Here is an 18,860-nt window from a genome sequence, read left to right as displayed (position 1 = left end):
GCCACCGCCATCGCTGTACTGCTTCAATCTCCCGCCTCTGCTCTCCCCTCCTCCGCCGCCAGCACCGCCCTCTTCCCCGCTACCGCCGCCGCCGGGGCCGGCGCCAACCCTCCCCGCGCCCAGCGCCCGCCGACACAGCCCCCAACGCTGCCGCCGCCTCCATCGCCGACCTCGCAACCCTCCCGCGCCGCTGCCGCCGACGCCGCCAACGCTGCTCGCGATCAGCCCCCGCTTCTCCCGCCGCCGCCGCGATCACCGCGCTCCCCACCCCCTCCGCCAGCGCTGCCCTCGCCCCCTCCCCCGCCCCCGCCGCCGCCATCGCCGTACTCCCTCAAACTCCCTCCTCTGCTCTCCCCACCTCGGCCGCCAGCACCGCGCTCCCCATCCCCGCCGCCAGTGCTGCCCTGTTCCCCACCCCCGCCCCCGCCGCCGCCATTGCCGCACTCCCTCAATCTCCCTCCTCTGCTCTCCCCGCCTCCAGCACCGCCATCTCCCCCGCCTCCGCCCCAGCCCCCGCCGCCGCCGCCGCCACCATCGCCATACTCCCTCAATCTCCCGCCTCTGCTCTCCCGGCCTCCTCCGCCCCCGCCGCCGCCGCCGCCGCCGCCGCCGCCGCCGCCGCCGCCGCCCCCCCCTCCGCAGCCGCCCAAGCCGCCTCCGCGGGGTCCTCCCACAACTCCCAAGCCCAGGGTTGCCTGCTGGTGCAGGCCTCCCCCAGCCTTGGGGGTGCGGTTGTTGGTAAACCTGGTGGCGGTAGGGGGGCGGGGTGTATGGCGGTCTGGGTCCGGGGAGTCCCAGGATGCCAGAGTTCCACGAATTCTGGCACCATCAGGGAAGTGGCAGTGTCCCATGGAGCCTCGGGTGGCGCGAAGGGGCCTCGCTGCCGGCCAGGAGTAGCCCGCCGCCCACGCCTGGGGCATTCGGAAGAGGCGGGGAGCCGGACTGGGAGGGGGACGCGGTGCTGGCAGAGCCGGCCAGCATGTCGATGCTCACCACCGGAGCCGCGCATCTGCATGGCGCGCGCTCACGAGGCAGGCCGGGAGCAGGCTCTTGGGGCGCGGGGAGCCGAGTCCCATCGTCTATGGCCGTACCACCCTGAACGCGCCCGATCTCCTCTGATCTCGGGAGCTAAGCAGGGAGGGGCCTGGTTAGTGCTTGGATGGGAGACCGCCTGGGAATACCTGTAGGCTTTTGCTCGCCTCTCCTTTTGCGCCGCCGCCCCTGCGTGGCTCCCTCCGAACCCCTGCCGCCCCTTGCCCCTCTGCAGCCGCCCATCCAGCCGAAGGTCCCCCTGGCCAGAGGCCGGTCAGCCACCCGGCGCTACAAGCTGGCAGCCCCGGCCGCACACCAGGCCCGTCGGCCAGGGCTCACCCCCACACCCTCTTCTTAGTCCTCTTCGCCGAGACAGGCAGTCAGCCAGCAGCAGTTAGCCGAGCCTGTGTCTCCGCCGGCAGGCACCTCTCCCCACACCCCCGCGCGCCCCCTCCCATCGCCCACAAGAGCCAGGAACCCTCCCTTCCCGCAGTGGCCCCAACACACAGGGTACAAAGAGCCGGGACAAAGCAGGGGACTGAGGGAGCAGCACCCCAACACACCGCACGCCCTCGGACTCCAGGAGAGACCACCACAAGGGGAAGTGCAGGCACGCAGGCACACAACACTCTCAACCAGGGTGCCTGTGGGCTGCCACTCTCCTCCCGCGGGGCGGGGGGTTCCTGGGCGGGGCTCGGAGCCCACTGGCCCTCCCGCCCGGCCCGGGGGCTTCAAGGGTGACTTTCAATGCCCGGGCACTGCCTCCTTAGTGGAGCCCAGCCACGGGCATGACCACACTTCGGTTGAGAAGCTGCCACTTCAAAGCAGCGTCAGTGCGTCTGTCCCAGTCCGTGTGCCCGCTTGTGCGTCCCTCCCCCCTCCCCCACCCCATGTCTCTCTGGCTCTGTGACGTGCCTGTTGGGCTCTGGCTCTGGCTCAGGAGCTCTCTCCCCGCGTGCCAGCCCCCTCTTTCTCTGTCTCTGTCCATGTCTCTCTGTATGTCTAGGTACATACAGGTACATATAGGTGTATATTTCGATCTCGCTCCCTCTTTCTCCTCCTCCCGTTCTCTCTGTCGGTCCCTGTCCTGCGGGGACTCTAGTCCCTCTGCCCGCACAAGAACGCAGGATATGGCGAGGCCAAGAGGGAACACCAACAGAGCCACGGATAGGGGGCTCATAGCACTATGTCTCACGGGCGGCTGGCTCGGAGACACGGCAAGCCGGAGCCGCCCGATCCCCAACCTGTCGGCCGCTTCTCTGCCAACCCACCGACACACCGCCCGTCGACCCGCCAAGCGGGCCCACTGCAATCCGCGCCCCTCTGCAATTTGCAGTCCACCATCCGCGCTTCCTAGCTTGGCCACCGCAGCTCCTCCGGTGGCCAGTGGCCAATTGGCAACAGCTGATGGCCAAGCGGTCACAGCTGATGACCATGCAGCCCCCAAGCAGCACCCCTCCACGCGAGGCCCAGAGCCTGGAGAGTGCTCTCTGCGAGTCTGTCCCCACAGTCCCCGTCTGTCTCTCTCCGCCTCTCTCTTGCTCCGTCTCTGGCCTTCTCTCATCCTCTCTCTCACCTCCCTGGGTCAGGAGAGGTGACGTGTAGCCAGTGAAGGGACCGGACATCGGGCGGGGCTCCGGTCGCTGACGAGGGTTCCAGGGCCCAGACTGAAGGCTTGTGACGAAGGGTGGCTGCAGACTGGAGATGCTGCACCCTGGTGGCGCGGGTGGCTCTCCCTGGCTTTGGGCCTGTGGATGGGTCCGGTCAGGGCCAGGGCCTGGGTTGCACGTCCCTAGGGCCGGAGGGGACTGAGAGGACCCTGCGACCCCCTCGGTGGCCCTGAGAGGTGGGGACAGCACAGCAGCAAGGGGGGTGTGCGGTTGTGTGGCTGGGGGGAGATTTGAGGGGTTGGGGTAGGGGGACGGGGTAAAAGCCCTTCGGGGCCTGGGGAGGCCCAGGATGCCAGGGCGCCCAGACATATGTCACAGTCAGGGAAGTGACAGAGGCCTGTGGAGCCACTGGGGGGCGCGAAGGTGCCTCGCTGCGGGCCAGGAGTAGCCCGTCGCCCACACCAGCGGCGTCCGGAGGAGGCGGGGAGCGGGCGGGAGCCGCTCAGGCAGACGTGCTCGCCACCCTAGCGGCCCAGCAGCACGGCGCGCGCGGTCAGAGGCAGGCCGGGAGCAGGCTCTTGGGGCGCGGGGAGCCGGGTCCCAGCGTCTAGGGCCATACCACCCTGAACGCGCCCGATCTCCTCTGATCTCGGGAGCTAAGCAGGGCGGGGCCTGGTTAGTACTTGGATGGGAGACCGCCTGGGAATAGCTGCAGGCTTTTGCTCGCCTCTCCTTTTGCGCCGCCGCCCCGGCGTGGCTCCCTCCGAACCCCTGCCGCACCTTGCCCCTCTGCAGCCGCCCAGGCAGCCGAAGGTCCCCCTGGCCAGAGGAGGGTCAGTCGCCCAGCACTACAAGCTCGCATCCCCGGCCGCACACCAGGCCTGTCGGCCAGGGCTCCCCCCCACTCCCTCTTCTTAGTGCTCTTCGCCAAGGCAGGCCCTCAGCCTGCAGCAGTCAGCCGCCTCTCGGTCGCCGCCACCGCCATCGCAGGGCTCCCTCTCGCTCCCCGACCCTGCCGCCGCCGCAACCCCCAACGCCCAAGCCCAGGGCTGCCTGCCGGCGCAGGCCTCCACCAGGCTCTCTCCATCCCAGGACGTGCCGGTGCTTTGCACCTCTCCCCGAGCCCAGGGCACGCCCATCCCTGCGCCTGCCCTCGGGTCCCGACACACACGATCGGCGTGACCTCGGGCAAACGGGACGCCCACACGCCCCGCCCCACCGGAGTCTTCTGTCTCCGCTGGCAGGCACCTCGCCCCACACCCCCGCGCGCCCCTCCCGTCTCCCACAAGAGCCAGGAGCCCTCCCTTCCCGCCGGCCACGGTGTCCCTGAAACACAGGGCACAAAGAGCCGGGACAAACCAGGGGACGGCGGGAGCAGCACCCCAACACACCACGCGACATCGACTCCAGGGGAGACCACCACAAGGGCAGAGCAGGCACGCAGGCACACAACCCTCACAACCAGGGTGCCTGGGGGTGCCACTCTCCTCCCGCGGGCGGGTGCCTGGGCGGGGCTCAGAGACCACAGGCCCTCCGGAGACCCTGGCGGGCCGCCCCGGAGGCTTCAATGGTGACTGCCAACGCCAGGGCAATGCCTCCTTAGAGGAGCCCAGCCCCGGGCACGACCACACTCCGGTGGAGGAGCCGCCACTTCAACACAGCCTCAGTGCGTCTGTAACACTCCGTGTGCCCGCCTGTGCGTCCCTCCCACCCTCCCCCACCCCATATCTGTCAGGCTCTGAGAGGTGCCTGTTGGGCCCTGGCTCTGGCTCAGGAGCTCTCTCCCCGCGTGCCAGCCCCCTCTTTCTCTGTCTCTGTCCATGTCTCTCTGTATGTCTAGATACATACATGTACATATACGTGTATATTTCCATCTCGCTCCCTCTTACTCCTCCTCCCGTTCTGTCTGTCTGTCCCTGTCCTGCGGGGACTCTAGCCCCTCTGCCCGCACAAGAATGCAGGATTTGGCGAGGCCAAGAGGGAACACCAACAGACCACGGATAGGGGGCTCATAGCACCATGTCTCACGGGCGGCTGGCTTGGAGACTCGGCAAGCCGGAGCCGCCCGATCCCCAGCCTGCCGGCCGATTCTCTGCCAACCAACAGACCCGCCAACTTACCGACCCACCAAGCCGGCCAACTGCAGTCCGCGCCCCTCTGCAATTTGCAGTCCACAATCCGCGCTTCCTAGCTTGGCCACCGCAGCTCTGCCGGTGGCCAATGGCCAACTGGCAACAGCTGATGGCCAAGCGGTCACAGCTGATATCCATGCAGCCCCCACGCAGCACCCCTCCACGCGAGGCCCAGAGCCTGGAAAGTGCTCTCTGCGAGTCTGTCCCCACAGTCCCCGTCGGTCTCTCTCCGCCTCTCTCTTGCTCTGTCTCTGGCCTTCTCTCATCCTCTCTCTCACCTCCCTGGGTCAGGAGAGGTGACGTGTAGCCAGTGAAGTGAACAGTGATCGGGCGGGACGCCGGTCGCTGACGAGGGGCGAGAACCCAGAAAGAAGGCTGTGTGAGGAAGGGTGGCGGCGGACTGGAGGTGCTGCCCCCTGGTGGCGGGTGGCTCTCCCTGGCTTTGGGCCAGTGGGTGGGGCCGGCCAGGGCCAGGGCCTGGGTTGCACGTCCCTAGGGTGGAGGGGACTGAGAGGACCCTGCGACCCCCTCGGTGGCCCTGAGAGGTGGGGACAGCACAGCAGCAAGGGGGGTGTGCGGTTGTGGGGCTGGGGGGAGATGAGAGGGGTTGGGGTAGGGGGGCGGGGTAAAAGCCCTTCGGGGCCTGGGGAGGCCCAGGATGCCAGGGCGCCCAGACATATGTCACAGTCAGGGAAGTGACGGAGGCCCGTTAGAGCCACTGGGGGGCGCGAAGGGGCCTCGCTGCGGGCCAGGAGTAGCCCGTCGCCCACACCAGCGGCGTCCGGAGGAGGCGGGGAGCTGGCGGGAGGCGCTCGGGCAGACGTGCTCGCCACCCGAGCGGCCCAGCAGCATGGCGTGCGCTCAGAAGCAGGTCGGGAGCAGGCTCTTGGAGTGCCGGGAGCCGGGTCCCAGCGCCTAAGGCCACACCACCCTGCACGCGCCAGATCTCGTCTGATCTCGGGAGCTAAGCAGGGAGGGGCCTGGTTAGTACTTGGATGGGAGACCGCCTGGGAATAGCTGCAGGCTTTTGCTCGCCTCTCCTTTTGCATCGCCGCCCCGGCGTGGCTCCCTGCGAACCCCTGCCGCCCCTTGCCTCTCTGCAGCCGCCCAGCCAGCCGAAGGTCCCCCTGACCAGCAGAGGGTTAGCCGCCAGGCACTACAAGCTGGCAGCCCCGGCCGCACACCAGGCCCGTCGGCCAGGGCTCCCCCGCACACCCTCTTCTCAGTCCTCTTCAGTCCCGGAGGCTGTCATCTCGATCCCTTCGCCGACCTTCGATCGCCGCCACCGCCAACAGCGCTGCCCTCGCCCCCGCCGCCACCGCCAAATCCGCCGCCATCACCGCGCTCCCCACACCCCCCTCCAGCGCTGCCCTCACCCCTGCCCCCGCCCTCGCCACCGCCATCGCTGTACTGCTTCAATCTCCCGCCTCTGCTCTCCCCTCCTCCGCCGCCAGCACCGCCCTCTTCCCCGCTACCGCCGCCGCCGGGGCCGGCGCCAACCCTCCCCGCGCCCAGCGCCCGCCGACACAGCCCCCAACGCTGCCGCCGCCTCCATCGCCGACCTCGCAACCCTCCCGCGCCGCTGCCGCCGACGCCGCCAACGCTGCTCGCGATCAGCCCCCGCTTCTCCCGCCGCCGCCGCGATCACCGCGCTCCCCACCCCCTCCGCCAGCGCTGCCCTCGCCCCCTCCCCCGCCCCCGCCGCCGCCATCGCCGTACTCCCTCAAACTCCCTCCTCTGCTCTCCCCACCTCGGCCGCCAGCACCGCGCTCCCCATCCCCGCCGCCAGTGCTGCCCTGTTCCCCACCCCCGCCCCCGCCGCCGCCATTGCCGCACTCCCTCAATCTCCCTCCTCTGCTCTCCCCGCCTCCAGCACCGCCATCTCCCCCGCCTCCGCCCCAGCCCCCGCCGCCGCCGCCGCCACCATCGCCATACTCCCTCAATCTCCCGCCTCTGCTCTCCCGGCCTCCTCCGCCCCCGCCGCCGCCGCCGCCGCCGCCGCCGCCGCCGCCGCCCCCCCCTCCGCAGCCGCCCAAGCCGCCTCCGCGGGGTCCTCCCACAACTCCCAAGCCCAGGGTTGCCTGCTGGTGCAGGCCTCCCCCAGCCTTGGGGGTGCGGTTGTTGGTAAACCTGGTGGCGGTAGGGGGGCGGGGTGTATGGCGGTCTGGGTCCGGGGAGTCCCAGGATGCCAGAGTTCCACGAATTCTGGCACCATCAGGGAAGTGGCAGTGTCCCATGGAGCCTCGGGTGGCGCGAAGGGGCCTCGCTGCCGGCCAGGAGTAGCCCGCCGCCCACGCCTGGGGCATTCGGAAGAGGCGGGGAGCCGGACTGGGAGGGGGACGCGGTGCTGGCAGAGCCGGCCAGCAGGTCGATGCTCACCACCGGAGCCGCGCATCTGCATGGCGCGCGCTCACGAGGCAGGCCGGGAGCAGGCTCTTGGGGCGCGGGGAGCCGAGTCCCATCGTCTATGGCCGTACCACCCTGAACGCGCCCGATCTCCTCTGATCTCGGGAGCTAAGCAGGGAGGGGCCTGGTTAGTGCTTGGATGGGAGACCGCCTGGGAATACCTGTAGGCTTTTGCTCGCCTCTCCTTTTGCGCCGCCGCCCCTGCGTGGCTCCCTCCGAACCCCTGCCGCCCCTTGCCCCTCTGCAGCCGCCCATCCAGCCGAAGGTCCCCCTGGCCAGAGGCCGGTCAGCCACCCGGCGCTACAAGCTGGCAGCCCCGGCCGCACACCAGGCCCGTCGGCCAGGGCTCACCCCCACACCCTCTTCTTAGTCCTCTTCGCCGAGGCAGGCAGTCAGCCAGCAGCAGTTAGCCGAGCCTGTGTCTCCGCCGGCAGGCACCTCTCCCCACACCCCCGCGCGCCCCCTCCCATCGCCCACAAGAGCCAGGAACCCTCCCTTCCCGCAGTGGCCCCAACACACAGGGTACAAAGAGCCGGGACAAAGCAGGGGACTGAGGGAGCAGCACCCCAACACACCGCACGCCCTCGGACTCCAGGAGAGACCACCACAAGGGGAAGTGCAGGCACGCAGGCACACAACACTCTCAACCAGGGTGCCTGTGGGCTGCCACTCTCCTCCCGCGGGGCGGGGGGTTCCTGGGCGGGGCTCGGAGCCCACTGGCCCTCCCGCCCGGCCCGGGGGCTTCAAGGGTGACTTTCAATGCCCGGGCACTGCCTCCTTAGTGGAGCCCAGCCACGGGCATGACCACACTTCGGTTGAGAAGCTGCCACTTCAAAGCAGCGTCAGTGCGTCTGTCCCAGTCCGTGTGCCCGCTTGTGCGTCCCTCCCCCCTCCCCCACCCCATGTCTCTCTGGCTCTGTGACGTGCCTGTTGGGCTCTGGCTCTGGCTCAGGAGCTCTCTCCCCGCGTGCCAGCCCCCTCTTTCTCTGTCTCTGTCCATGTCTCTCTGTATGTCTAGGTACATACAGGTACATATAGGTGTATATTTCGATCTCGCTCCCTCTTTCTCCTCCTCCCGTTCTCTCTGTCGGTCCCTGTCCTGCGGGGACTCTAGTCCCTCTGCCCGCACAAGAACGCAGGATATGGCGAGGCCAAGAGGGAACACCAACAGAGCCACGGATAGGGGGCTCATAGCACTATGTCTCACGGGCGGCTGGCTCGGAGACACGGCAAGCCGGAGCCGCCCGATCCCCAACCTGTCGGCCGCTTCTCTGCCAACCCACCGACACACCGCCCGTCGACCCGCCAAGCGGGCCCACTGCAATCCGCGCCCCTCTGCAATTTGCAGTCCACCATCCGCGCTTCCTAGCTTGGCCACCGCAGCTCCTCCGGTGGCCAGTGGCCAATTGGCAACAGCTGATGGCCAAGCGGTCACAGCTGATGACCATGCAGCCCCCAAGCAGCACCCCTCCACGCGAGGCCCAGAGCCTGGAGAGTGCTCTCTGCGAGTCTGTCCCCACAGTCCCCGTCTGTCTCTCTCCGCCTCTCTCTTGCTCCGTCTCTGGCCTTCTCTCATCCTCTCTCTCACCTCCCTGGGTCAGGAGAGGTGACGTGTAGCCAGTGAAGGGACCGGACATCGGGCGGGGCTCCGGTCGCTGACGAGGGTTCCAGGGCCCAGACTGAAGGCTTGTGACGAAGGGTGGCTGCAGACTGGAGATGCTGCACCCTGGTGGCGCGGGTGGCTCTCCCTGGCTTTGGGCCTGTGGATGGGTCCGGTCAGGGCCAGGGCCTGGGTTGCACGTCCCTAGGGCCGGAGGGGACTGAGAGGACCCTGCGACCCCCTCGGTGGCCCTGAGAGGTGGGGACAGCACAGCAGCAAGGGGGGTGTGCGGTTGTGTGGCTGGGGGGAGATTTGAGGGGTTGGGGTAGGGGGACGGGGTAAAAGCCCTTCGGGGCCTGGGGAGGCCCAGGATGCCAGGGCGCCCAGACATATGTCACAGTCAGGGAAGTGACAGAGGCCCGTGGAGCCACTGGGGGGCGCGAAGGTGCCTCGCTGCGGGCCAGGAGTAGCCCGTCGCCCACACCAGCGGCGTCCGGAGGAGGCGGGGAGCGGGCGGGAGCCGCTCAGGCAGACGTGCTCGCCACCCTAGCGGCCCAGCAGCACGGCGCGCGCGGTCAGAGGCAGGCCGGGAGCAGGCTCTTGGGGCGCGGGGAGCCGGGTCCCAGCGTCTAGGGCCATACCACCCTGAACGCGCCCGATCTCCTCTGATCTCGGGAGCTAAGCAGGGCGGGGCCTGGTTAGTACTTGGATGGGAGACCGCCTGGGAATAGCTGCAGGCTTTTGCTCGCCTCTCCTTTTGCGCCGCCGCCCCGGCGTGGCTCCCTCCGAACCCCTGCCGCACCTTGCCCCTCTGCAGCCGCCCAGGCAGCCGAAGGTCCCCCTGGCCAGAGGAGGGTCAGTCGCCCAGCACTACAAGCTCGCATCCCCGGCCGCACACCAGGCCTGTCGGCCAGGGCTCCCCCCCACTCCCTCTTCTTAGTGCTCTTCGCCAAGGCAGGCCCTCAGCCTGCAGCAGTCAGCCGCCTCTCGGTCGCCGCCACCGCCATCGCAGGGCTCCCTCTCGCTCCCCGACCCTGCCGCCGCCGCAACCCCCAACGCCCAAGCCCAGGGCTGCCTGCCGGCGCAGGCCTCCACCAGGCTCTCTCCATCCCAGGACGTGCCGGTGCTTTGCACCTCTCCCCGAGCCCAGGGCACGCCCATCCCTGCGCCTGCCCTCGGGTCCCGACACACACGATCGGCGTGACCTCGGGCAAACGGGACGCCCACACGCCCCGCCCCACCGGAGTCTTCTGTCTCCGCTGGCAGGCACCTCGCCCCACACCCCCGCGCGCCCCTCCCGTCTCCCACAAGAGCCAGGAGCCCTCCCTTCCCGCCGGCCACGGTGTCCCTGAAACACAGGGCACAAAGAGCCGGGACAAACCAGGGGACGGCGGGAGCAGCACCCCAACACACCACGCGACATCGACTCCAGGGGAGACCACCACAAGGGCAGAGCAGGCACGCAGGCACACAACCCTCACAACCAGGGTGCCTGGGGGCTGCCACCCTCCTCCCGCGGGCGGGTGCCTGGGCGGGGCTCAGAGACCACAGGCCCTCCGGAGACCCTGGCGGGCCGCCCCGGAGGCTTCAATGGTGACTGCCAACGCCAGGGCAATGCCTCCTTAGAGGAGCCCAGCCCCGGGCACGACCACACTCCGGTGGAGGAGCCGCCACTTCAACACAGCCTCAGTGCGTCTGTAACACTCCGTGTGCCCGCCTGTGCGTCCCTCCCACCCTCCCCCACCCCATATCTGTCAGGCTCTGAGAGGTGCCTGTTGGGCCCTGGCTCTGGCTCAGGAGCTCTCTCCCCGCGTGCCAGCCCCCTCTTTCTCTGTCTCTGTCCATGTCTCTCTGTATGTCTAGATACATACATGTACATATACGTGTATATTTCCATCTCGCTCCCTCTTACTCCTCCTCCCGTTCTGTCTGTCTGTCCCTGTCCTGCGGGGACTCTAGCCCCTCTGCCCGCACAAGAATGCAGGATTTGGCGAGGCCAAGAGGGAACACCAACAGACCACGGATAGGGGGCTCATAGCACCATGTCTCACGGGCGGCTGGCTTGGAGACTCGGCAAGCCGGAGCCGCCCGATCCCCAGCCTGCCGGCCGATTCTCTGCCAACCAACAGACCCGCCAACTTACCGACCCACCAAGCCGGCCAACTGCAGTCCGCGCCCCTCTGCAATTTGCAGTCCACAATCCGCGCTTCCTAGCTTGGCCACCGCAGCTCTGCCGGTGGCCAATGGCCAACTGGCAACAGCTGATGGCCAAGCGGTCACGGCTGATATCCATGCAGCCCCCACGCAGCACCCCTCCACGCGAGGCCCAGAGCCTGGAAAGTGCTCTCTGCGAGTCTGTCCCCACAGTCCCCGTCGGTCTCTCTCCGCCTCTCTCTTGCTCTGTCTCTGGCCTTCTCTCATCCTCTCTCTCACCTCCCTGGGTCAGGAGAGGTGACGTGTAGCCAGTGAAGTGAACAGTGATCGGGCGGGACGCCGGTCGCTGACGAGGGGCGAGAACCCAGAAAGAAGGCTGTGTGAGGAAGGGTGGCGGCGGACTGGAGGTGCTGCCCCCTGGTGGCGGGTGGCTCTCCCTGGCTTTGGGCCAGTGGGTGGGGCCGGCCAGGGCCAGGGCCTGGGTTGCACGTCCCTAGGGTGGAGGGGACTGAGAGGACCCTGCGACCCCCTCGGTGGCCCTGAGAGGTGGGGACAGCACAGCAGCAAGGGGGGTGTGCGGTTGTGGGGCTGGGGGGAGATGAGAGGGGTTGGGGTAGGGGGGCGGGGTAAAAGCCCTTCGGGGCCTGGGGAGGCCCAGGATGCCAGGGCGCCCAGACATATGTCACAGTCAGGGAAGTGACGGAGGCCCGTTAGAGCCACTGGGGGGCGCGAAGGGGCCTCGCTGCGGGCCAGGAGTAGCCCGTCGCCCACACCAGCGGCGTCCGGAGGAGGCGGGGAGCTGGCGGGAGGCGCTCGGGCAGACGTGCTCGCCACCCGAGCGGCCCAGCAGCATGGCGTGCGCTCAGAAGCAGGTCGGGAGCAGGCTCTTGGAGTGCCGGGAGCCGGGTCCCAGCGCCTAAGGCCACACCACCCTGCACGCGCCAGATCTCGTCTGATCTCGGGAGCTAAGCAGGGAGGGGCCTGGTTAGTACTTGGATGGGAGACCGCCTGGGAATAGCTGCAGGCTTTTGCTCGCCTCTCCTTTTGCATCGCCGCCCCGGCGTGGCTCCCTGCGAACCCCTGCCGCCCCTTGCCTCTCTGCAGCCGCCCAGCCAGCCGAAGGTCCCCCTGACCAGCAGAGGGTTAGCCGCCAGGCACTACAAGCTGGCAGCCCCGGCCGCACACCAGGCCCGTCGGCCAGGGCTCCCCCGCACACCCTCTTCTCAGTCCTCTTCAGTCCCGGAGGCTGTCATCTCGATCCCTTCGCCGACCTTCGATCGCCGCCACCGCCAACAGCGCTGCCCTCGCCCCCGCCGCCACCGCCAAATCCGCCGCCATCACCGCGCTCCCCACACCCCCCTCCAGCGCTGCCCTCACCCCTGCCCCCGCCCTCGCCACCGCCATCGCTGTACTGCTTCAATCTCCCGCCTCTGCTCTCCCCTCCTCCGCCGCCAGCACCGCCCTCTTCCCCGCTACCGCCGCCGCCGGCGCCGGCGCCAACCCTCCCCGCGCCCAGCGCCCGCCGACACAGCCCCCAACGCTGCCGCCGCCTCCATCGCCGACCTCGCAACCCTCCCGCGCCGCTGCCGCCGACGCCGCCAACGCTGCTCGCGATCAGCCCCCGCTTCTCCCGCCGCCGCCGCGATCACCGCGCTCCCCACCCCCTCCGCCAGCGCTGCCCTCGCCCCCTCCCCCGCCCCCGCCGCCGCCATCGCCGTACTCCCTCAAACTCCCTCCTCTGCTCTCCCCACCTCGGCCGCCAGCACCGCGCTCCCCATCCCCGCCGCCAGTGCTGCCCTGTTCCCCACCCCCGCCCCCGCCGCCGCCATTGCCGCACTCCCTCAATCTCCCTCCTCTGCTCTCCCCGCCTCCAGCACCGCCATCTCCCCCGCCTCCGCCCCAGCCCCCGCCGCCGCCGCCGCCACCATCGCCATACTCCCTCAATCTCCCGCCTCTGCTCTCCCGGCCTCCTCCGCCCCCGCCGCCGCCGCCGCCGCCGCCGCCGCCGCCGCCGCCGCCGCCCCCCCCTCCGCAGCCGCCCAAGCCGCCTCCGCGGGGTCCTCCCACAACTCCCAAGCCCAGGGTTGCCTGCTGGTGCAGGCCTCCCCCAGCCTTGGGGGTGCGGTTGTTGGTAAACCTGGTGGCGGTAGGGGGGCGGGGTGTATGGCGGTCTGGGTCCGGGGAGTCCCAGGATGCCAGAGTTCCACGAATTCTGGCACCATCAGGGAAGTGGCAGTGTCCCATGGAGCCTCGGGTGGCGCGAAGGGGCCTCGCTGCCGGCCAGGAGTAGCCCGCCGCCCACGCCTGGGGCATTCGGAAGAGGCGGGGAGCCGGACTGGGAGGGGGACGCGGTGCTGGCAGAGCCGGCCAGCAGGTCGATGCTCACCACCGGAGCCGCGCATCTGCATGGCGCGCGCTCACGAGGCAGGCCGGGAGCAGGCTCTTGGGGCGCGGGGAGCCGAGTCCCATCGTCTATGGCCGTACCACCCTGAACGCGCCCGATCTCCTCTGATCTCGGGAGCTAAGCAGGGAGGGGCCTGGTTAGTGCTTGGATGGGAGACCGCCTGGGAATACCTGTAGGCTTTTGCTCGCCTCTCCTTTTGCGCCGCCGCCCCTGCGTGGCTCCCTCCGAACCCCTGCCGCCCCTTGCCCCTCTGCAGCCGCCCATCCAGCCGAAGGTCCCCCTGGCCAGAGGCCGGTCAGCCACCCGGCGCTACAAGCTGGCAGCCCCGGCCGCACACCAGGCCCGTCGGCCAGGGCTCACCCCCACACCCTCTTCTTAGTCCTCTTCGCCGAGGCAGGCAGTCAGCCAGCAGCAGTTAGCCGAGCCTGTGTCTCCGCCGGCAGGCACCTCTCCCCACACCCCCGCGCGCCCCCTCCCATCGCCCACAAGAGCCAGGAACCCTCCCTTCCCGCAGTGGCCCCAACACACAGGGTACAAAGAGCCGGGACAAAGCAGGGGACTGAGGGAGCAGCACCCCAACACACCGCACGCCCTCGGACTCCAGGAGAGACCACCACAAGGGGAAGTGCAGGCACGCAGGCACACAACACTCTCAACCAGGGTGCCTGTGGGCTGCCACTCTCCTCCCGCGGGGCGGGGGGTTCCTGGGCGGGGCTCGGAGCCCACTGGCCCTCCCGCCCGGCCCGGGGGCTTCAAGGGTGACTTTCAATGCCCGGGCACTGCCTCCTTAGTGGAGCCCAGCCACGGGCATGACCACACTTCGGTTGAGAAGCTGCCACTTCAAAGCAGCGACAGTGCGTCTGTCCCAGTCCGTGTGCCCGCTTGTGCGTCCCTCCCCCCTCCCCCACCCCATGTCTCTCTGGCTCTGTGACGTGCCTGTTGGGCTCTGGCTCTGGCTCAGGAGCTCTCTCCCCGCGTGCCAGCCCCCTCTTTCTCTGTCTCTGTCCATGTCTCTCTGTATGTCTAGGTACATACAGGTACATATAGGTGTATATTTCGATCTCGCTCCCTCTTTCTCCTCCTCCCGTTCTCTCTGTCGGTCCCTGTCCTGCGGGGACTCTAGTCCCTCTGCCCGCACAAGAACGCAGGATATGGCGAGGCCAAGAGGGAACACCAACAGAGCCACGGATAGGGGGCTCATAGCACTATGTCTCACGGGCGGCTGGCTCGGAGACACGGCAAGCCGGAGCCGCCCGATCCCCAACCTGTCGGCCGCTTCTCTGCCAACCCACCGACACACCGCCCGTCGACCCGCCAAGCGGGCCCACTGCAATCCGCGCCCCTCTGCAATTTGCAGTCCACCATCCGCGCTTCCTAGCTTGGCCACCGCAGCTCCTCCGGTGGCCAGTGGCCAATTGGCAACAGCTGATGGCCAAGCGGTCACAGCTGATGACCATGCAGCCCCCAAGCAGCACCCCTCCACGCGAGGCCCAGAGCCTGGAGAGTGCTCTCTGCGAGTCTGTCCCCACAGTCCCCGTCTGTCTCTCTCCGCCTCTCTCTTGCTCCGTCTCTGGCCTTCTCTCATCCTCTCTCTCACCTCCCTGGGTCAGGAGAGGTGACGTGTAGCCAGTGAAGGGACCGGACATCGGGCGGGGCTCCGGTCGCTGACGAGGGTTCCAGGGCCCAGACTGAAGGCTTGTGACGAAGGGTGGCTGCAGACTGGAGATGCTGCACCCTGGTGGCGCGGGTGGCTCTCCCTGGCTTTGGGCCTGTGGATGGGTCCGGTCAGGGCCAGGGCCTGGGTTGCACGTCCCTAGGGCCGGAGGGGACTGAGAGGACCCTGCGACCCCCTCGGTGGCCCTGAGAGGTGGGGACAGCACAGCAGCAAGGGGGGTGTGCGGTTGTGTGGCTGGGGGGAGATTTGAGGGGTTGGGGTAGGGGGACGGGGTAAAAGCCCTTCGGGGCCTGGGGAGGCCCAGGATGCCAGGGCGCCCAGACATATGTCACAGTCAGGGAAGTGACAGAGGCCCGTGGAGCCACTGGGGGGCGCGAAGGTGCCTCGCTGCGGGCCAGGAGTAGCCCGTCGCCCACACCAGCGGCGTCCGGAGGAGGCGGGGAGCGGGCGGGAGCCGCTCAGGCAGACGTGCTCGCCACCCTAGCGGCCCAGCAGCACGGCGCGCGCGGTCAGAGGCAGGCCGGGAGCAGGCTCTTGGGGCGCGGGGAGCCGGGTCCCAGCGTCTAGGGCCATACCACCCTGAACGCGCCCGATCTCCTCTGATCTCGGGAGCTAAGCAGGGCGGGGCCTGGTTAGTACTTGGATGGGAGACCGCCTGGGAATAGCTGCAGGCTTTTGCTCGCCTCTCCTTTTGCGCCGCCGCCCCGGCGTGGCTCCCTCCGAACCCCTGCCGCACCTTGCCCCTCTGCAGCCGCCCAGGCAGCCGAAGGTCCCCCTGGCCAGAGGAGGGTCAGTCGCCCAGCACTACAAGCTCGCATCCCCGGCCGCACACCAGGCCTGTCGGCCAGGGCTCCCCCCCACTCCCTCTTCTTAGTGCTCTTCGCCAAGGCAGGCCCTCAGCCTGCAGCAGTCAGCCGCCTCTCGGTCGCCGCCACCGCCATCGCAGGGCTCCCTCTCGCTCCCCGACCCTGCCGCCGCCGCAACCCCCAACGCCCAAGCCCAGGGCTGCCTGCCGGCGCAGGCCTCCACCAGGCTCTCTCCATCCCAGGACGTGCCGGTGCTTTGCACCTCTCCCCGAGCCCAGGGCACGCCCATCCCTGCGCCTGCCCTCGGGTCCCGACACACACGATCGGCGTGACCTCGGGCAAACGGGACGCCCACACGCCCCGCCCCACCGGAGTCTTCTGTCTCCGCTGGCAGGCACCTCGCCCCACACCCCCGCGCGCCCCTCCCGTCTCCCACAAGAGCCAGGAGCCCTCCCTTCCCGCCGGCCACGGTGTCCCTGAAACACAGGGCACAAAGAGCCGGGACAAACCAGGGGACGGCGGGAGCAGCACCCCAACACACCACGCGACATCGACTCCAGGGGAGACCACCACAAGGGCAGAGCAGGCACGCAGGCACACAACCCTCACAACCAGGGTGCCTGGGGGTGCCACTCTCCTCCCGCGGGCGGGTGCCTGGGCGGGGCTCAGAGACCACAGGCCCTCCGGAGACCCTGGCGGGCCGCCCCGGAGGCTTCAATGGTGACTGCCAACGCCAGGGCAATGCCTCCTTAGAGGAGCCCAGCCCCGGGCACGACCACACTCCGGTGGAGGAGCCGCCACTTCAACACAGCCTCAGTGCGTCTGTAACACTCCGTGTGCCCGCCTGTGCGTCCCTCCCACCCTCCCCCACCCCATATCTGTCAGGCTCTGAGAGGTGCCTGTTGGGCCCTGGCTCTGGCTCAGGAGCTCTCTCCCCGCGTGCCAGCCCCCTCTTTCTCTGTCTCTGTCCATGTCTCTCTGTATGTCTAGATACATACATGTACATATACGTGTATATTTCCATCTCGCTCCCTCTTACTCCTCCTCCCGTTCTGTCTGTCTGTCCCTGTCCTGCGGGGACTCTAGCCCCTCTGCCCGCACAAGAATGCAGGATTTGGCGAGGCCAAGAGGGAACACCAACAGACCACGGATAGGGGGCTCATAGCACCATGTCTCACGGGCGGCTGGCTTGGAGACTCGGCAAGCCGGAGCCGCCCGATCCCCAGCCTGCCGGCCGATTCTCTGCCAACCAACAGACCCGCCAACTTACCGACCCACCAAGCCGGCCAACTGCAGTCCGCGCCCCTCTGCAATTTGCAGTCCACAATCCGCGCTTCCTAGCTTGGCCACCGCAGCTCTGCCGGTGGCCAATGGCCAACTGGCAACAGCTGATGGCCAAGCGGTCACGGCTGATATCCATGCAGCCCCCACGCAGCACCCCTCCACGCGAGGCCCAGAGCCTGGAAAGTGCTCTCTGCGAGTCTGTCCCCACAGTCCCCGTCGGTCTCTCTCCGCCTCTCTCTTGCTCTGTCTCTGGCCTTCTCTCATCCTCTCTCTCACCTCCCTGGGTCAGGAGAGGTGACGTGTAGCCAGTGAAGTGAACAGTGATCGGGCGGGACGCCGGTCGCTGACGAGGGGCGAGAACCCAGAAAGAAGGCTGTGTGAGGAAGGGTGGCGGCGGACTGGAGGTGCTGCCCCCTGGTGGCGGGTGGCTCTCCCTGGCTTTGGGCCAGTGGGTGGGGCCGGCCAGGGCCAGGGCCTGGGTTGCACGTCCCTAGGGTGGAGGGGACTGAGAGGACCCTGCGACCCCCTCGGTGGCCCTGAGAGGTGGGGACAGCACAGCAGCAAGGGGGGTGTGCGGTTGTGGGGCTGGGGGGAGATGAGAGGGGTTGGGGTAGGGGGGCGGGGTAAAAGCCCTTCGGGGCCTGGGGAGGCCCAGGATGCCAGGGCGCCCAGACATATGTCACAGTCAGGGAAGTGACGGAGGCCCGTTAGAGCCACTGGGGGGCGCGAAGGGGCCTCGCTGCGGGCCAGGAGTAGCCCGTCGCCCACACCAGCGGCGTCCGGAGGAGGCGGGGAGCTGGCGGGAGGCGCTCGGGCAGACGTGCTCGCCACCCGAGCGGCCCAGCAGCATGGCGTGCGCTCAGAAGCAGGTCGGGAGCAGGCTCTTGGAGTGCCGGGAGCCGGGTCCCAGCGCCTAAGGCCACACCACCCTGCACGCGCCAGATCTCGTCTGATCTCGGGAGCTAAGCAGGGAGGGGCCTGGTTAGTACTTGGATGGGAGACCGCCTGGGAATAGCTGCAGGCTTTTGCTCGCCTCTCCTTTTGCATCGCCGCCCCGGCGTGGCTCCCTGCGAACCCCTGCCGCCCCTTGCCTCTCTGCAGCCGCCCAGCCAGCCGAAGGTCCCCCTGACCAGCAGAGGGTTAGCCGCCAGGCACTACAAGCTGGCAGCCCCGGCCGCACACCAGGCCCGTCGGCCAGGGCTCCCCCGCACACCCTCTTCTCAGTCCTCTTCAGTCCCGGAGGCTGTCATCTCGATCCCTTCGCCGACCTTCGATCGCCGCCACCGCCAACAGCGCTGCCCTCGCCCCCGCCGCCACCGCCAAATCCGCCGCCATCACCGCGCTCCCCACACCCCCCTCCAGCGCTGCCCTCACCCCTGCCCCCGCCCTCGCCACCGCCATCGCTGTACTGCTTCAATCTCCCGCCTCTGCTCTCCCCTCCTCCGCCGCCAGCACCGCCCTCTTCCCCGCTACCGCCGCCGCCGCCGGCGCCAACCCTCCCCGCGCCCAGCGCCCGCCGACACAGCCCCCAACGCTGCCGCCGCCTCCATCACCGACCTCGCAACCCTCCCGCGCCGCTGCCGCCGACGCCGCCAACGCTGCTCGCGATCAGCCCCCGCTTCTCCCGCCGCCGCCGCCAGGATCACCGCGCTCCCCACCCCCTCCGCCAGCGCTGCCCTCGCCCCCTCCCCCGCCCCCGCCGCCGCCATCGCCGTACTCCCTCAAACTCCCTCCTCTGCTCTCTCCCCCTTGGCCGC

At 69.0% G+C, this 18,860-nt stretch overlaps 9 pseudogenes; all 9 read left to right on the top strand.

The window, feature by feature from the left end:
* The first annotated feature begins 1,077 nt into the window (after positions 1 to 1,077).
* On the top strand, positions 1,078 to 1,197 carry LOC148754452 (5S ribosomal RNA; annotated as a pseudogene).
* Positions 1,198 to 3,247: 2,050 nt separating this feature from the next.
* On the top strand, positions 3,248 to 3,367 carry LOC148754451 (5S ribosomal RNA; annotated as a pseudogene).
* A 2,320-nt stretch (positions 3,368 to 5,687) lies between these two features.
* On the top strand, positions 5,688 to 5,807 carry LOC148754450 (5S ribosomal RNA; annotated as a pseudogene).
* Positions 5,808 to 7,237: 1,430 nt separating this feature from the next.
* On the top strand, positions 7,238 to 7,357 carry LOC148754449 (5S ribosomal RNA; annotated as a pseudogene).
* Positions 7,358 to 9,407: 2,050 nt separating this feature from the next.
* On the top strand, positions 9,408 to 9,527 carry LOC148754448 (5S ribosomal RNA; annotated as a pseudogene).
* A 2,321-nt stretch (positions 9,528 to 11,848) lies between these two features.
* LOC148754447 (5S ribosomal RNA) lies at positions 11,849 to 11,968 on the top strand (annotated as a pseudogene).
* A 1,436-nt stretch (positions 11,969 to 13,404) lies between these two features.
* Positions 13,405 to 13,524, top strand: LOC148754446 (5S ribosomal RNA; annotated as a pseudogene).
* A 2,050-nt stretch (positions 13,525 to 15,574) lies between these two features.
* LOC148754445 (5S ribosomal RNA) lies at positions 15,575 to 15,694 on the top strand (annotated as a pseudogene).
* Positions 15,695 to 18,014: 2,320 nt separating this feature from the next.
* Positions 18,015 to 18,134, top strand: LOC148754444 (5S ribosomal RNA; annotated as a pseudogene).
* Positions 18,135 to 18,860: the final 726 nt, after the last annotated feature.

This window comes from Rhinolophus sinicus, unplaced genomic scaffold (assembly GCF_057876585.1).
Source record: "Rhinolophus sinicus isolate RSI-liver-muscle unplaced genomic scaffold, RSI-T2T HiC_scaffold_19, whole genome shotgun sequence".
NCBI lineage: Eukaryota > Metazoa > Chordata > Mammalia > Chiroptera > Rhinolophidae > Rhinolophus > Rhinolophus sinicus.
The sequence above is the reverse complement of the archived record's forward strand: the minus strand, read 5'-3'. Positions and strand labels throughout refer to the sequence as shown.